Here is a 6,000-nt window from a genome sequence, read left to right on the forward strand (position 1 = left end):
TTACATCAAACAAATTAGATGCATGGAAGATTTTAACTCTCAAGCTGGCAGCAGACAAATTAAAAATGTACATGTTAAACTTTTGTCATTCTTGTGCCACAGGATGCTGCAGATGCTAAAGCAATCAAGGGTTCAAAAAAGAGATGGCATAAATTCACCACAACTATTAAAACCCAAATGATTAAATACCTGCCCACAGAGCCCTAAACTGCACCCTGCTAGAATGCAGTGACACTTCCCTTCAGACACTCAGCTATTTGCACACCCTATCACACTCTGCCCTGGGCATCTGCTATCATTCACTGTTAAAAACAAGATACCAATGCAGAAACACCTCTGGTCTCAGCTGATATGCCATTCATAGGTCCATATTTTTGTGCCTGGGAAAAAAGAAGGTACAATATCTAAAGCTGGTTCAACACCTACACTGTTCAAGTCCCTCATTTCCAAACACTATGTAGGGCAGTTGTATGGCAGCCAGGATATTTATATAGTAACAGTTCTTAATATACTTACATGACTCGTGAGAGCTGGGGAAGACACCACAAGTATGTAACTCTTCCTCCCTCTCCCTTAGCTGAATTCACTCCCCCTTAAAAGTTTTGCTTAACACTTAAAATAGCTTTATGAGTAACATTTTTTCTATTTTTATACAACAGCAACTATTACCCATACCCTCTATGATCTGCAAGACAGGATTTGTGTTAGTCAATCTACCTTCTGTGTATTTTAATCAGATTTTAGATAGGTAGATCTCTAGGGTTGTGTTTCATTTTTTAGTTATTTACAACTGAAAGGATTTCATAAAAGTCATCCCACCATTCCAACAGAATAGAGAGATCTGTTCTTTATAAAGCAGAGACAGCAATAACATTGCTACTAATGCTTGCATGCTCAAAAGACCAAGGTTCCCTTTGTATTAGATACTGCATCCAAAAGAGAATAAAAGTGAGAGTGCTTTCTCCCTCATTTAAGAATTTTGTTAGTTATGGTCTTTCCCCAACTAAAGAGTCTCCTGTGGACTGTGATCCATCACAATCACAGCAGGCAGTCAACCTTTGCTTTTCCCAATAACTTTACTTGCTACTTATCTTCAAAAACACTGCTCTTCTATCATATTCTTGCTATACATGCAGACAGATTCTTTTCTTGCATATTGTGTCCAACATTTATGGCTCCCTTTCGTGTCTTTTGTCTGCTTAAGTGGTGCCAGAGACCCCTGGTAAAGTACTTGTACCAATTCTCTTTAAATGGCTATATGCATGGATTTGGCCACCTTTGAAATGTACTGTTCAAACTAGTGAAACAAGAGATAAACAAGGATTTTATTTAGAAAACAGTTCAGCTGCTAAATATTTGCTTCAACAAACATGTCCTGAAAAGAGTGTTTTCAAAGGAGAGGATTCTATTCCATGGCACGTACAAAGCAGAGGAGGAACTGATAGGATGGATTGATATGAGAATTGAGAAATGCTAGATCTTTCTATTCTAATGGGAGAGTCAGCCTTCAAGTGAATGTTTTGCAAAGAGTATTTTGCACTAGACAAGGATGTCGGAGACTACTCAAAGCCAGGGCACCAGGAAAGTGTATGACTACCAGCTGGGTCTGTTAGCTCCCAAACTATGCAGAAGGCAACAAAGGACCTCCACAGCACACAGCCCAGCTTTCCACCGGGAGGTTCTCCAGACCAGATCTGATATACTACAGCTTTCAAGGACATGGCACCAAGCACAGTAATACTGAGGCCTTGCACGGGTGTGAGCACAAAGTGAAAACTATTATTGTGAACCACTTAAAAAATACTAAAGTTTTAAGTACTGCAAAATGATGTAAACAAAGGCATTAATCAAAATGACACAATAGAGAAACAATGGATCAAAACAAGAGTCAAACAAAAACAATGAGAACAGCAACAGGCAGTTTCTTGAAACTGGACTTCTCCAAACATTTCCTCTTGGACCTTTTTCCAAATAATCCAAAGCCACACAAATCTAAGTGAATCTACATGCAAGTCTGCCAACAAGGCATTATTTCTACATAGAGCCAATCATAATCACTGACTAAACCTGCCCAACTTCTGACAAACATTTTATTACAGTAGGTAAGCCTTAAAAGGTTTACAACTTAGATCTAAGTTACAGATCTTCTATAACTTCTTCTAGATCTTCTTAGATCTATAGTTATAGCTTCTGTTTCTTGATAGCATTGCACTGTCTAGAAATAGTTTCCATATTATTTAGCATATATTACACTATACAGTTTTCAAGTTATAATCTTTCTATAATCAAATTTACCATACATTTCCTAATCAGTATTTCATCTCTAAATGACAATGGCCTAATATATTATCTTGAATTTTAGAAAAACCAACACCTTTTTGTTTTATTTTCCAACTATCAACCCATGTAAGACCTCAAGTCCTAAGCAACTATGAAAATGCACAAATAATGTAATTAGTAATAACCAACTGCACATCTCAACTGATAGAGACAGTTGGAAAACAACTTAAAGATGTGTACTTCACATCCCTAGCATTAGAAGTTGTTCTGCCACTAGATGCATTACAAAAGTGAGACACTGATAGCGACCCTAAAAAATGAAAGATTCTGTAGCATTTCTACCAGCTCTACCATAGTAGAGATGAAGTAAAACACATAAGAGGATGCTGGCCATGTACCTCACTCATTCACACACACTTTTTTTTTATCCTGATCGGTATCAAGAGACGTAGGGACAAACTCTGTGAGCAGCCAAGCTGCAGGGAACTGAACTAGAGACAGGCACCATTAGTACCTGGATCACCTTAACAGGAACTGTCCTGAAACACTTCCTAACTCATCAATGAATTTAGTCAAGCCTTCGGCAAGGTTTCTTCTGACACTAGGAAGAGAAGTCTGTCCTCCATAAAGCACAGGCTTAGCTCCCAACACTGGCATGGAAGACATGGTATGAAATTATCTCAGTCCTCATTAAATGAGCAACAGAAACAGAAAGGTGAGTTTGTTGGGGTTTTATTGTACAAAAAAAGAACTAAACCAAAAAGTCTGATTTTATTATTAGACCTTCATATAGAGCTTCTTATAGCAATCACAGCAGACAATGATCTCTTTAGGAGCATTAGATAACATAATAATTACCCTAAGATAAGAAGAGAATAATTACACTGAATTCTTTTGCAAGATGCTTTGAGACCTACTAATGAAAAGCAATGCTAAAAGCTGCGTATTGTAAGTATGCTTAATAATAACATAAAACAAGTACAACTTTTTCTAAAGGCTAGCTATAAACAAAACTGATTTTATTTGAAAGTTCAGCTGAATCAATCAATTTTTTGTGATAAAAATGAATCAGCTGCACTACATCAGCTTTCTTGGTGCAAGTTCACAATAGAACCATTTAAATCTATTCATTGCCTTACTGAAGGAAATATAATGAATATTTCAAGCTGTCCACCACAGGCTCAGTATAGTTCAACATGAGTAGGGTTTTCATAGAATAATGAATGTGTAAAGGGTTTTACAATAAACATCTGTTGACTAGGTGAGAAATCCAATCTGTTGTCAGAAGCAGTGATGCAATGTACAAAAAAAAAAATAAATTGTCTTTCTATGAAAATCATTCATAACAGTTACAGTTGTCAGTTTTCTAAGCTATTTTTAATCTTATAAATAGCTATCTATATATACTATCAACCCACTACCTCCTTTCAGCCCCCAAGAAACTGCTAATGACCTTCTTACAAAATTCCATTGGGGGCGTGGGGGAATATGCAGTTTTTTGAAATAGCTCTACTTTGCCTGACATTCCCACTGCCTGTGAAAAATGAGGCCCACTCGCACAAATGTTCCTTATAAGAGCAATCAGGTTAGGAACTGCTGGCATGAAGCTATTTCTTGAATTAGGATTACAGCATCAAGCTGATAGCTAGCATCCCTGGGGATCACCATGATTTTGCTATTGTGAAAAAATCTGTGATGGTATCCTCAAAATAATTTTATCAGAAATCTTGACGCAATGAGACAACAATTTAAGTCTTTAAGCTTAAGTATAAACAGTTAAATGTTAGTGGTTCATAGGATCGTCTCCAAAGCTGTCAATATTGTATTATGGCAAAACACTGGCTATTTTGACAAAGCTCTTACTATACTTCATTTTATTAAACAGATACTTTAAGATTCAAATTTTACAAATTATTTGTAAAAACAAACATTAAGAAACATTTTTTTTTTATTTACAGTTTTCATAGATAGAAAATATCCCTTGCAAATACCCCTTACCTATTCAAAACACAGGATGTTGCTCATGAATCAGTAATCCTTGGACAGGCAATTTAATCCTGGCAAAATGAAACTACCTATGACAATAATATGAGGGCAATTGTATTTTTTAAAGATAAACATTTTCTATTAAGAGGCCTTTCTTTAGTTCTTGTTTGAAAAACATGCATATCTAAGCCACGGACAAAAAAGGACTCTTAAATACAAAAACATCACATTCGACTCAGGCAATCCCTTAACCTCAAATTGCTGGAGGCCTGGCTGGTTTCCCAAAGAATCACAGCACGCTCACCCTGTTGTTATGGTGTTTCCTAAGCATCTGCTATGTGCCACTTGCAGAAACGGCAATCCAAACAAGACAGACCTTTGATCTCACCCCATACAGCTGCTTTTAATCGCCTGTTCTACTGCCTCAGTCAAATTTAAGCGCTGAACTGGTAAAGGATTCCTGCACTTTTTGGGAAGCCTTTCGGGAGCCGAGGTGCTGGAACACGTTCGCGCACAGACGCTTACGGAAAGGCACGGCGAGGAGCCACAACACAAAGAACGCGAAGGAGTTGCGCTCCCGAGGCGGCTCCGGGCACATCGCGGGCACGGCTCCGAGCCGTGCGCCCCCGCCACCCCCAGCCCCGCTGAGGCGGGGGCACGGCGGGGACGGAGCGGGAAAGGGAAAAAATGGAGGAAAAAGACAAAAATATTTACAAATGGCAGCACTACGGGCGGTGCACAGAGAGTCACAGGTGATGCCGGAGCCGGCGCTTCCCTCCCGCCGCCGCCGCCCGGGACTCCCGGACCCCCCGGCCGCTCCCGGAGCTCCGGGGGAGGAAGGGCGGGCACCACCCCTGCCCCACGGCCCGGAGCCGCAGGTGCACCGGCAGGACGGGGGCTCCGGGCGCCTCCCGCCCGCCTTCCCGGGGCTCATCCCGGCCGGTGCCCGCCGGGCGCGGGGGAGCCCGGGCGGGAAGGACGCGGCACACGGCGGACGCGCACATCCCGACGGCGCAGCGGGACCCCCCGCCCGCAGGGAGCGGGACCGCCCTGCCGGCGGCCGGCGCCCACCGGAACAAAAGGAAAACAGCCCCGGAGCCGCCCGCGGCCCCGCACGGCGCCCGGCCCATCCCGCCCCACCTCCCGCACTCACCTCGGCGCGGCGGCGGAGCGGGCGGCGGCCCCTCACGCCCGCGGGCTCCCTCCCTCCCGCTCCCTGTTCCCCTCCCTCCTTCCCTGCCCGCCCTCCCGGCTCCGTCTCTCACCGCTCCCGGAGCGGCGGCGGCGGCGGCTGGGCCCGGCTCCCCCGCCACGTGACCCCGCCACGTGACCGCCGCCCTGCCCCGGCCCGGCTCCGCCCCCGCCGCCCGCCCGGCCGCGCCGGGATGGGCCGGGATGGGCCCCGCCGGGAGCGGGGCTGCTCCGCAAGCCCGGCCCGCGGGACCCGGCCGGGACACACCGCAGCGCGGCGTGGGAACAGCTCGTCTGACGGGGGAAAATATCCGTGTGCCCCCCCAGCCCCTCACCGCCCGCTGAAACCACAATAGCGGGCGTGATGTGCCGGCAAGGCGCTGAGAGCGGGCTTGCCCCTTCTGCCTTCAGGGCTGAGAAAGGAGGAGAGTAAGTGGGTGCCAGTATCTGGGGCACCGAGCCCCATCGTGTACTTCGCACTCCTCCCCGCAGGAATAACATGTATTCCTGCATTTGACTCACACCTAACACAGCGAGCGAAAA

The 6,000-nt window shown here is 44.6% G+C and overlaps 1 protein-coding gene across 2 annotated transcripts in view; it reads right to left on the reverse strand.

Annotated features, from left to right (window-relative positions):
* Positions 1 to 5,679, reverse strand: part of TULP4 (TUB like protein 4) — a 143,417-nt gene extending 137,738 nt beyond the window's left edge. Inside the window, exon 1 of one of the 2 annotated variants that reach the window (XM_005490242.4) lies at positions 5,532 to 5,679. The gene's annotated coding sequence lies outside the window, so the exon portion shown is untranslated. Of the gene's footprint in view, positions 1 to 5,419 lie in introns of both variants that reach the window. The other variant, XM_014269307.3, reaches the window with a different exon arrangement.
* Between the last annotated feature and the right edge of the window lie 321 nt (positions 5,680 to 6,000).

This window comes from Zonotrichia albicollis, chromosome 3 (genome assembly GCF_047830755.1).
Source record: "Zonotrichia albicollis isolate bZonAlb1 chromosome 3, bZonAlb1.hap1, whole genome shotgun sequence".
In the NCBI taxonomy this organism is placed as follows: Eukaryota; Metazoa; Chordata; class Aves; order Passeriformes; family Passerellidae; genus Zonotrichia; species Zonotrichia albicollis.